At 57.2% G+C, this 12,556-nt stretch overlaps 1 long non-coding RNA gene across 2 annotated transcripts in view; it reads right to left on the reverse strand.

Annotated features, from left to right (window-relative positions):
- Positions 1–12,556, reverse strand: part of LOC111723019 — a 30,338-nt gene that overhangs the window by 2,577 nt on the left and 15,205 nt on the right. Inside the window, exons 2-3 of one of the 2 annotated variants that reach the window (XR_002771650.1) lie at positions 3,778–3,893; positions 504–664 (exon numbers count right to left, since the gene is read on the reverse strand). This is a non-coding gene — a long non-coding RNA (uncharacterized LOC111723019). Of the gene's footprint in view, positions 1–7; positions 665–3,777; positions 3,894–12,556 lie in introns of those variants that run through there. The other variant, XR_002771649.1, reaches the window with a different exon arrangement.

The raw sequence follows: 12,556 nt of genomic DNA on the forward strand, positions 1-12,556 counted from the left end.
AGTGAGGACAAACAGGGCTGCTCTGGGAGCCGGGGGCCAGCGCAGGCGAATAGCCTGGGGCCCGTGGGCCGGACTGTGGCCAGCAGTGAGGCCCTCAGGGGGCCACTAGGCTGGGGGAGATGATACTCCTACAGCTGAGGGCTCACTGGCTAATCTGGACCCACTAGCTGAGTCTGTCAAAACCCTGGAAAGCACAATTTGTACGGAAGCTGCTTCCAGGGGGGTGGGGGTCACTTCAGTGACATGTGGCAGCATCAAGCAGGTGCCACCATCCCTGTCATTCTGCATGACAGTAGCCAAGACACTGCCCTGGGCAGGACCAGACTACTGGCTCCATTCTCCCTCCCGTGCCTCGCCCAGGTGAGGCTGCTCCCCAGCAGCACAGACCAGCCTCCCCACAGGGTCCTGGGTTCCACTTAAGATGTTTTGATTTTACGATGGTGCTAGAGTGACAGGAACTCAGGAGAAGCCAGCTGGGCTTCAGCATGGTATTCAGTAATTACCTGAGATATTTAGTGCTTCTTTATGGAACAGGCTCGGTGTCAGGTGTGTCAGCGTTCCCTGATGCTCGGTAGGTCAGGTGTACTGACTGCATTTTCAACTGACCATGGCTTGCTGGGACACAGCTCCATCATGTCACTGAGCTTCTGTAGAATAACAGGGACTGAAAGATCAAATGCAAAGTAATTTACGGCTTTAATTTTTTCTCTCTGGGTAAATAAAAGGCATCCAGGTACTTAGTATTAGAACAAATCTCTGCCACTCCTCAACTTAAACTCCTCATCTAAGGCCAACTGCTAACGCCCCCTTCACCCTCAGGAGGAAAGGTGGAGTCCACCCGTCCCTCTGCAGAGCCGCCAGCTGGGGGTTGTGCTGTGGTACCCCGGGGCTGTGCACACCAAACAGTAGATAGTCCTTGGAGCCAGCAGCTGTGGCTTCTCAACAAGGCCCTGCCATGAGTGTCAGGCCATCGTCCCTACTCCCCACGTCTTGGTTTCCTGTGCACCCACATCTTCCCTGACTCCTGAAGGGCAGGGCTGCCTCTCTGTCAACAGGACCCAGTGCACCACAGGAGTAAGACTAGTCCCTTCAGAAAGCCAGCCAGTACCAGGTGTTAAATGTGGCCATAGCGCTGATAGGGGCTGTGGCTCCTGTCTGCTGTTGAGTAAGATGGGGTACTGGGGCACATGCCTCATATGTGGCTAAAGGGACGCTGCTCCCTCTCACCCCCCAGAGTGTGAGATGGATCCTCCAGTGAGGGCCGAGGAAAGCCCAAGGGAGCTGCCCAACCTGGGCCTGCATCCTGGGCCAAGTCTGGGCAGACTCTAAGGAAAGTAATTATAGTCAGTTAAAAATAAGCCTGGACTGGTCATGGTGCCTCACACCCGTAATCCCAGCACTCTGGGAGGCCAAGGTGGGTAGACCCCTTGAGTAGAGAGTTCAAGACCAGCCTGAAGAAAAGTGAGACCCCATCTCTACTAAAAACAGAAAAATTAGCCAGGTGGTGTGGCAGGCACCTGTAGTCCCAGCTACTCAGAGGCTGAGGATGGAGGATTGCTTGAGCCCAGGAGTCTGAGGTTGCTCTGAGCTCTGATGATGCCATGGCATGCTAGCCTGGGCAAGAGACTGAGATTCCACCTCAAAAAATTAAAAAAACAAAAAACCAAGCCCTGCTGAGTGAGTCACTGCCCTCCCAAACCTTCCATGGTGTCCCCCGGTGCAAGCCGGTGGCCTGAAGGCCCTCCACTGCATCAGGCAATGAGGTGGACTATTATGGAGCTGGACTATTATGACCCCCGGAGCCCCCATCTCTGCCAGAACAGATCAGGGATAGGGAGGCCCCCTCTGCAGGTGGTCCTAACAGAGGGTGTGTGGCCACCGTGGCAGTTACTCAGGTCACCTGAGCTCCGAGTAAGTACCTACTGTGTGTATTCCGCCTGGTGTTCTACCCACTGTGAGTATGAGGATGCTGAGGCCCAGCCCGGGGACTGGCCACTCTCCCCCTCAGGCCTGTCCTTCCCTAATCCCAGACCTTCACATCCTGAGCTTCAGCACAAGGCACCCGCTGCTGGGCCCAGGAGACCCTCAGAGTTCCTGTCACACTGCTGGGGACACACCCTGTGGCCTCCTGCACAAATTTGTCTGGGCTTTGGGGTCAGAGACCCAGAGGTGCATTCTGTGCCCAAGCCCATGTGAGACGTGCCTGTGAGGTCTTGGTTTCTCATGGCCCCTCTGCGCTATCATTGCTGCCCATGGGATGTTGGGGGGCTGCATGTGCTGGGGCATGGGTGTGGGGGAAGGGGGTCCATGGGCAGAACTGGCTTTTAGCCAATCATTTTGGCCAACACCCTTCAGGCCCCCATTGGACATCTGGGGCCAGCTGTCCTCTCAGGCTGGTCTCCTGTGACAGTCTCAGTTTCTGAGACAAACTCTGTCCTTCCCCTCCCTGTTATGTTTCACCCCTGTGCACCCCATCCTGACCCACCTTCCTTGGGTCCCCTGGAGTCTCTTTCCTCTCTCAAGCTGTCCTAACCTTCTCTTGGTTCAGGTTGGTGGCCTGGGCCTGGGTGCAGACAAAGGCCCCAGAGTGGTGTCTGCAGAGTTTGGTGGGCAAGGCTGAGCCCCAGATGACAGAGGGGACCTCAGCTCAAATGCTGGCTGTTCTACTTACATGCTATATATCCTGAGGTCCTAGGGATATATAGCCCCGGGCCACAGCAACAGTGGGGAGGCGAGGTGGCCAGTCCTGCCCCAACCTCCACAGCCACACCGACTCCCCATTCAAGTGGTCACAGCCTGCACTTGTGTGCTCCCATGGTATGGGCAGTGACCCTCTCACTTGCTGAGCTCCCGGGTGTCTTCAAAGATCCTGCAGTCACCTGTCGCCCAGGCTGCCCTTGCCCTTCCTTCTCAGACCCCTCAAGGGGGGTGGCTCCTCATGGACAGGAGCATCCCTCAGTTTCTGTGCAGGAGGGGCTCAGGGATGGTGTCAGATGAACTTCCCAAGGTGAGACCTGGCAAGCCCCTGACTTCTCAGAGACCCTGCTCCTGCAGCTACAGCAAGTGGCTGACATGAGGGGACAGCAGGCAGGCTGCAGACCCAGCTGAACCTGCATGCGTGTACGAGGACATTGGCCCCTTGGGCCTTCCGAAGCCTGTGTGCACACGTGCGTGCTACGTGCATGCGTGCACAGAGTTTTGTGTGCCCAGGAAAGGACTGGGTAGACCTGGTTTTCATCGACATCCAAATTATATCACTGAGGACGATCAGTCACCTAAGCTTCAGGTGTCAACTGGGGAAGTGTCTGAGAAGATGAGGTGAGCCCTTGGAAGGAAAGAGAGCTGCTGGTAAAGTCCTCGGTGGGGCCCCTGGGGGTGTGCAGGGTGCACGTCCCTCATTTGCTCTCTGTCGCCTGTCCTGCTCTAAGACCTGGGTCAGAGCAGGGACCTCATCAAGCCTGGGGCTCGCCCTAGGCCTTAGACACAGGGCAGCTCCCTGGCCCATCAGAAGCAAAGAGGATGTGGGTTGGGGACCAGGTGAGCCCATCACTTGGCACAGCTATGAGTGTCAGTCACACTGCAGACCTGGGGATCCTCTGCTCAACTCTCCGGCTGCCAGGCCTATGGACGGGTGGCTACCACCTGTTGAGGGTGAGACTGAGCCCTCTGAGGACTTGGGAAGGTGAGCCTGGCTCCAAGTGAGGCCTGCAAGGGCAGGGCTGGTGCCAGGATTTCCTAAAACATCAGTCTACCTCCCCTTCTCTGCAGGTCACCCACCTCCTGGGCTGCTCCTGACTGGGGCGAGCACTTTCCTGCCCAGCTCCTGGGCCTTGGAGTTCTGGAGGCTTTTCCCGCCTTCTTAGATGGTGCCTTGGTCTGGGATGGGCGGTGATCTGCAAGACACAGGAGACCAAGGAGTCAGCTCAGCAGGTCTGGGGGCTCAGGATTCGGAGCTTGGGGAGGGTCAGTGCGGCCATCTCCCTCTGCCTCTGAGGCACCCACCCTTCACAGCTACCTGCCGACTGCCCTACCACCTTGAGCCCTACAGCTGAGGTGTAGAAGAGCCTAGAAGTTACGGACTTGACTGCCAAGAAAGCCTCCCACACTCCGCCTCTGCTCCTGCCTGACCCACATACTCAGAAACAGACTCGGCTACAGGCTCCTGAGGCAGCCCAGCTGCGACTTGGGGTACCTGCTCAGGGCAGACCACGGTCACTCTGTCTTGGTGCTCAGGGAAGCCCCTGCCCCCTTGCTCCAGCTATGCCTTGACGCCCACTGTTCCTGGAGGCCAGAATGTCCTCCAGGTCATCAAAGGCCTAAATCCTACCCATTCTTTAAGGTCACCTCCTCCAGGAAGCCCTCCTGGGTCGAAGATCTCCCTAACTCTAGAAGTAGGCTGGAGGGTGTCCCTCAAAATCAACTCACAGACAGTTGTTCTCCCTGGATCCTCTGAGGCCAGAGAGCTCCGAGGCAGGGACTCTTACATGGCTTCATGTCACTGGGCCTAGCATAGTGCCTGGCACTTAGGAGGTATGTGGGGTGACGTGAAGTACCCCACTCCCCCACCCCACTCCAGAGGTCTCCAGAGCCTACATCTTCTCTCCAACACCCTCAGGAACCTACCTAGGGGTCCTGGCTTCCATGGACCCTGGTTGCAAAAATTCTCAGCTGGCCAGGTGGCCTAGTGAGGCCCTCCCCAAGCTCTACCACCTGACAATTGGAGGCCATTCTCCCTCTAAATGAGCTGAGAGCTGTGCAGGACACGGGCAGGGAGCAAATGACCACTAATTAGTTCTCGCCAACATCTCAGTCTCCTTGAGTCAGTTTCCTAAGTCATTTGAGCCAGGGACCTGCTGGCCGTCCCGGGGACATCTCTGCAAATGGGGGTGGGAGCCTACAAAAGTCTCATATGCAGTGTTCTGTGGTGATAAAGTCTATGCCCCCAAAGGCTATGAGGGTCCCACAGAAGCGCAGGTGATGGAGGGAGGGCAGCCCTGGCCCGGCTGTAGCCACCTCTCAAATAGAGCCTATGGGACCCACTGGCCTCGAGCACACTGCTGTCCTGATGTTTCAGAGGGAACAAGCCCCCCAGAGGGACTACCCTGAAGCCACACACTACCCCCCCAGATGCCTAGGACCCCACTGCCATTTTCACCTCTCCCACCTGTGACATGGACCAAAATCAGAATCCCTTGGGGCCTGGTAGTGCCCTGATGCCCAAATTACTAACCCTGGACCCACTTGCCTGTGTCTATGAAGATGGGAGGTCTAGGTGAACCCCCTCACCTGCTGCCCTAGTCTGGGACAAGCTCCGATGCCCTTACCAGAGCTGATGGGACAGCAGCTCTGGGGCCTACCCAGGACTAATACCACAGGCTGGGGCCCCCCAGATAGGGAGGTAGGCTGACACAGCATGTGCCCTCACAGGCCCAGAGGGCATCACATGGCCAGCACACCCTGGCACCTGCAGGCCCAGAGACAGAGGCCCCTCTCTTTTGTAAATAGTCTCATTTAATTCATCTCTCGGTGATGCTGGCATCAGAAATCCCAGTTCCAGGCCACAGAACCCAAGGAGGTGTGACAGGACAGGTGTGATTGGGGGGAGAGGTGGTCACTGAGAAGCCTACCAGGACCAGGGTAACCCCCAAGCGCCAACCCCAGAGGCCCTAGACCCCTGCTGGCCACACAAGGTGAATGGGGCTCCAGGTCCAGGGCAGGTGTGGCCCTAGGGGACCTGGCTCGTCCCTAGAAACTCTCACACCAGAGAAACTCCAGGACACCTGCCTGGGGTCGTTCAATGGTGGGACTCAGAAGATGGTGACAGGGTTCCCCCAGGTCCTCTGGTCCCTTCCTAGTGACGGTGATGGAAGAGCTAGGCTGAGTGCCTGCCAGTGCCCTGTGTGGGGAGCCCCCGACTGGTGCCCAGGCAGTGTCTTACCCAACAGCCTGACCACCATCTCTTGTCCAGTGGTTGGCCCCTCCCTTCTGCCAGTTTTTAGTCACTGGGTTCCTGAGTGGGACAAACGTTGCATCATCTGCCTTCAGAGCCTCTGAAACTCCCCTCTCAGAGTCTGAGCCCCACACTGGGCTCACCTGCACTGCCAGACTGGCCTGGACTCTTGGCATGGTTTTCAGCCTATCGAGGCTGGTGCTGAACTTGTCAGAACCAGCACTAAGCCAGGCCAAGTGCTCTGGAGACAGACCCCCAAACCCACAGGGCCCTGCCTCACCCCACCCTTGAGCAACCCTGGGCTCTCACCTGCCCTCTGCCCTTGTGACCCTCCCTAGACCAGCTCCTTCACCTCTCTGGGCTTCAGTCTCTTTTTAGATGGGGACAATGATGCTACTTCCTTGGATTTACACCCGAGATTAGAGACACATGTTCCTTGCCTGGGCATGGAGGGGCTTGGCGAACAGCAGTGCCCACAAGCTGCTCTCAGGTGCCCAAGTCTATGTGGAAATCACTCCACACTCCAATGTCTGAGAAGTTCCTTCCCTCACTCTTCACACAACAGGCTGACTCTAGCCTAGGCCTATGGCAGGAGGGGTCTGGGGAGAGGCTGAAATGGCACAATAGCAGGTGGCCAACAGGACCTGAATGGACGCTGCCGGGGGCAGGCTGTGGGGCTAGGAAGCTCTGAGTGCCGGGAATGAACTCTAAGGTTGGCCAAGCTACAGGGTCAAGGCCCTCGGGTGTACAGCTTCCCTGAGGACTCAGTTCTGTCCTCACTTGTCCCCAGCATCAAACCTCGTCCCTCCCACTGATCACATGGAGGAGAAATGTCTTCCTTGCATGCACAGGAAACACCTCCAAGTTGCACACAGCACCTCCTCCATTTATGTGGCTAACACCGTGGACAGGACCAAGACTTGGTCCTGGGTGATGGTGTCTGATGCCCGAGACTCCCCAGGAGCCCCAGACTGGTTGGGAGAGGTCAGAGAAGCACTGGCAAGGTTGCCTGCCACCTCCTTCTCCCGGCTCCTGTGTCAGATGCATAAACCGCGCTGCAGCCTTGGTTCAGCCGCTTCACTTTGGCAACAATGGCCCCAGGAGGGACTTTGGGGGCTGAGAGCTATCACAGTGGCTGCTGTGGTCAGGGCACACGGGAGCTCAACCCCCCGAAGAAGATGCGGCACATGGTGGCTGAGTTGACATCCCCTGGAGGGGTGTATGCCCTAGAGCCAAACCCAGGCTGCACAGAACCTTCCAGGCTGTGCTGCCTTCCAGAAGCTGCACCTCTAAGCCCCAGTTTTGTGTCTGAAAAGGAACCATTCACAGCTACTCTGTGAGACCGACCTCAGAGGAGAAGTGAAAATGAACAGGTGAGATTCGCATCCTGTGTACACGTAGGGCCTCTCACAGGGCAGTTGCCTAAATTCTGCTAATTACCAAAGTGGTTCTGGAAAAGCAAGCCACAGTCAGACTTGCGGCCATTCAAACTCCTACCTGCAAACTTGGCTGGCAAAGTGACAGCTGCTAGTTGTGGCATGAGAAAACCAAGTTGTTTTCTTTACGATGTCATTTCCAGTAGTCAGACTCGGGACATGCTCCCAAGCATCTGAATCCAGCACCCTCACAAGGCTGGATTCTGCCCTATAGCAGCCTCGTGGGACAGGGGGAAAGCTAGCCATGGATGGCCCTCTGTGGACACCCTACCTTCCCCTCAAATTGGCCCAGCTCCTTTTAAATGGCCAAGTGCATCCTGACAGACAGGTGCTGCCCCCCACCCCCCAGCCTCCTGCATGTTTTGTAAATGTCCCTGTAGGGAGAGGACTTGCAGTGATCTTTTGGGTGAGCTGGTATCACTCTGGCCAGGTCATTCATTTGGTAACTTAAAAGTTTTTTTTCCACTGCAAAAGGAACGGGTGCTCAGTAACACAATCTTGTGAAATTGAGAAAAACAGAAAAGCAGCAGCAGATAGAATCCTCCGCCATGTGCAGCTCACAGCACCGTGTTTCCGGGGGGTTCATGTGCACATGGCCCTGAGCTGTCTCCACCTTCCCGCAACGCTTCCCACGCACCCAGTCCAGCTCACATAATCCCAGCTGCTTAACCCCGACATCCAATCCTGGAGAGTGGAGGGTGCTTCTAGTTTTGAGACCTGAGGTAGCCATTCCATACCTGGCCCCTCAGAACATTCTAGAGCAGAGGTGGGGGGCAAAGAAATCATGGGGCAGATGAGAAAGCTCACAGAGGTGTGACCCAGGCCTCCGCCCGCTGGTCAGCAGCAAGCTCCCCGAGGCGCATCTGTTTAAAGGCCTTCACTAATCAGCCTGAGACCCTTTAGACTAAGATGCCAGGCCCTTGGAAGGCTGCAGGGCACCAACAACATGTTCATCACAGACCTGGAAAGGTGAAAAATGGGAAGATGAGAGTCTAGGTGGCTGTAATGGGTCCCTTCAGAGGGGACAAGCTGGCCAAGGACTGAGCTGACAGTGATAATTACCACAAAGCAGGCCCCTACTGACCCTGCTGTCTCCCACCTCTTGGAGCTCCTGTCCTTCTCCTACCTGAAGTCATCTCTCCTTTGTGACACTCCTGAGGCCCCCACCAACAAGCCCTGTTGGCCTCCATAGCCCCATCTTCTACCTCTGCAGACTTAGGCCTAGCACCACCCCCTCCTGGAAACCCTCCCTGCTTTCCACCCGCCCACTGCTCTACACGCTTGCAGCTCCAAGCTGGGATAGTTGCTTCCATATGTGTCTGCCACTGGAGTGCAGGCGAGGGCCCAGCAGTCTGTGAGGGCTTCCTGGAGGAGGACCTCCTGGGCTGCAGTGCAGAGGTAGGACCATGTGGGAAATATGTAAACTGGACACACCTCGCCTAAATCAACAGACTGGACTGAGAGGTCCCCATTTTTTACACCCAGTTATCTGAGAAGGCCCTTGACCTGCCCTGGCCACCCCTAGTGGTTTATATCCCCAAGTGAGGTCCCTGGGGAAGTAGCCAGGGTTGCCCTGCAGCTCGACACATGCAGCTGTCAATCCCCCACAATTTCAGGGTGCTCCTCCTTCCAGGGGCTGCACCAGCCTGTCCATGAGGCACTGTGATGCCATTCAGAATGGGGTGTGGTTTCTCAAGCCCCCTGCTCAGTCCTGAGGGAAGGCCATGCAGTGAAGGGGCAGCTGTAAACGCACTGGGTCAGTGCCTCGGACCTGGTGGCTTGTGCAGTGGCACTGAGCACCGTTGAGGCAGCCACAGTGTCTCTTCTCCTGGTTCTTTCACTTAGGAAATGTTCCCCCAGAGCCTGGCCCTAGCCAGGCTGGCACTGGGCCCCATGGCCCAGAGGTTAATTGTGACACAGTCCCCCAGGGCAGACACACGCAGAAGCGACCATCCCAGCGTGGAGTTGCAAGCGTGTAGGGCGGTAGGCAGGTGGAAAGCAGGGAGGACTTCCAGGAAGGGGTGATGCTAGGCCTAAGTCTGCAGAGGTAGAAGATGGGGCTATGGAGGCCGATAGGGCTGGTTGGTGGGGGCCTCAAGAGTGTCACAAAGGAGAGATGACTTCAGGTATGGGAAGGACAAGAGCCCTGAGAAGGGGAGACAGAGCATAGTCAGTAGAGGCCTGCTTTGTGATAACTGCCACCACCACTCTGCCCACGTCCCTGGTTCTAATGGGCTACCTCCCTGCCTGTCTGCCCGAGGCCCCTGAACATAGCTGTGGGCAGAGAGGAAGGCCTGGCTAAGGGAAGAAGCCAGCCTGGCTCAGGCTCTGCCACTTAAGAGGGCCTCCGGCTCCCTTGTCTGTAAGATGGGTCTGGTGACCCATAGGGGTTCTATGAGGTTGCCCCAGGCAACAAATGTCAGTGCCCGGCACACAGATGAGCTGTGGACCCCTACTCAGGGGCTGTACCCAGGAGACCAAGTGGAGCTCGGGAGCTGGGCAGTGCCCACCGGCCGCCCACCCTCCTCAGTAGTGGGTCTCCAGGGGCGGAGCAGACGGTGGGGGCGGCCTGCTGGGCCGTAAATCACCACGCTGGCTTAATAATTATGTGGGCACTTAAGCTCTTCTATCTTCTCTTCCCCTCTCCCTGGGGAAATTTCCTTCATTTCCTACATCATCCCAGGCTCCCCGTATGTCTAAATCAAGCCTGGCCAGGGTTGCAGCCGGCTGTCTACGCTCACTCTGCAGCCCACTTTTATTGGGAGGGTGGAGAGAGGGCACGGAGGCAGCGGCTGGCGGGATGTGGCCATTCAAACCAAAGCCTCATTATTGCCCAGGACGGAAAACTGAAAATGCCACCACGCCTGCCCTTTGAGCTACAGTGGCAATGTCCCCAGGGTCTCTTGGCCCCTCTCAGGTAGGGGGCAGGAGGCAGCTACGTGGGGGATGGGCTCAGACACCCCTCCAGCAAGGAGAGGAAGAGGAAATACCACCTCCTGGGCTACCTGAAGCACCAGAGCAGGGCACTGGTCACTCTGGAGGCTCCCAGCAGCAATCTCAGGCAATCATAACAGTGGTGAACCTGTCCCCACCTTTCCACCATGGCCCTGTGGCCCTCTGAGATATGTGACTGGCTCTGCTCATGATAAGGACTCTGGGGTGGGTGCCTCTTGCCATTTTCCCAGCCTGATCCCCACCCCACCCCCATCTTATCAACTGGGTCAGGGTCATTCCCCCATCTCCCAGATGGGGATGCTGAGGCCAGGAGCAGAGCAACCTGCCTGCCTCTGGGAAAATCACTCCCTGCTGCTGAGGGGGCCTGCAACCCCCAAAGTTCTGTTTCTTATCTGTGAGTTGCAAAGTGTCCCCATGACAGCACTGGCTCAGCAGAGGCTATTTCTGTGACATCCACCACAGGCAGCGGGAGCTGAGAGTTTCTTCGGGGAAGAACCACACCAGCCATTTGGCAGGTCAGGCCAAAAGTCCCCCAGTGCCAACACTGTTACCCATCTCTCCACTGGGATGTGGTTGGGGCTGGGGCCACCATGGCAAGGTCGGGGTGCTATCAGGGCTGGGGCCGCATGCTGAGGACAGCACAGTGCACGCCACCACGGCAAGGTTGGGTGCTATCGGGGCTGGGGCCACACGCTGAAGACAGCACAGTGCACGCCACCACGGCAAGGTCAGGTGCTATCGGGGCCGGGGCCACATGCTGATGACAGCACAGTGCACGCAACCATGGCGAGGCTGGGGTGCTATTGGGGCTGGGGCCGCATGCTGCGGACAGTACAGTGCACACCACCATGGCAAAGTCGTGGTGCTACTGGGGCCGGGGCCACATGCTGCGGACAGTATAATGCACACCACCACAGCAGGGCAGCAAGGGTCTCCCACTCAGCCGTGCAGTACGTTGCTCTCCCAAGCCTCCTTGGGCTCCCTGGGGAGGAGCTGGTTGGGTTTTTTTTAAAGCTAGATCTCATTTTCTGCCTACAGTTCTGACCTCTGGAAAACTCTTGGGTAGTTTTCCAGAGCCCTCTGGATTCTGTTGTGGGCATGGTTCCTGCATCTACTCACGGTGTTCACAACCAGGTCACCGGGTGTCAGGCAGATGCCAAGGCAGGCCACAGGCACAGCTGCCCAGGCCTCTGGCTGCCCAGACAGGCCACCCCTGCCATGCTATGAGTCCACAGGCTCCATGTCCAGTCCCTGGGCCTGGACCCTCAGCAGCATTCTCCCATCAAATTCCATGACTCCTTCCTTTAAATTAAAAAAAAACCCAACTCTTTGACAACAGACAAACATCCCAGTCCTGAGAATATAGAAGAGCCTGTGTCACTGCAGCTTCATTTGCTCCTTCTTGGCACTGCAAGGAACTTAAGAAACAATTCAACCCTCTCATTTCACAGATGGGTAAACTGAGGCCCAGAGAGCAGGGCCTTATTCAAGGTCCCAAAGTGACTCCATGGATTGACCTGGATGGAAGCCCAAGACCCCTGACTCAGATCCAGCAGGACCTTAGCAGCTGCTGGCCTTTGGTGAGAAGGGCCAGGGAGTCAGTCACAGGGCTGGGCAGGACTCTGGGCACAGGATACAACCAATCAGACACTCTGCCAGGGGTGCCAGCCAGGACAGGAGGGGCCCAGACTACTGGGTTCCCTGGCACAGACCAGCTGGTGCTCAGCAAATTCGGGGAAAAAAATCCTGGGGGAAGCCTTGAACCTCAAGGGCAGGGCTCAAGGAAAGCAGGCGGGCTCTAATGGAAACCAGTCAGAGGGCCAAGTGCAGTAGGAGCCCCCCCACTGTGGTTTCCATGGGGACAGAGCCCAGGAGGTGGAGCTCTGGCGTGGCTGCCAAAGCAGATGTGGCCTGCACAGGGCCAGCGTGGGGCGGTGCCTGGCAGTGGGGCCCTGGGACGTGGCAGGCCTGGGGGCTGGACACGGGGCCCTGCAGCCACAGCCCTGGTGGTCAGCTGTGGGAAAGTGCCTGGGGCTGCAGGTCCACCTCCTCCAGGCAGCTTCCCAGCTCCCAGCTAAGTTCTCACTCCCTTCTGGTGCCAGCCTTGAGGGTGCCCATGCGTGCTGCTGACCCAAATCTACCTCTCAGTGAGGTACTATGTCTACGGGCCAGGTCTGTGGAGTACAGGGCACAGAGTTTGGTCACAACTCTACCT

Source organism: Otolemur garnettii, unplaced genomic scaffold (assembly GCF_000181295.1).
Source record: "Otolemur garnettii isolate 467f Iridium unplaced genomic scaffold, OtoGar3 scaffold00007, whole genome shotgun sequence".
NCBI classification, from domain to species: domain Eukaryota; kingdom Metazoa; phylum Chordata; class Mammalia; order Primates; family Galagidae; genus Otolemur; species Otolemur garnettii.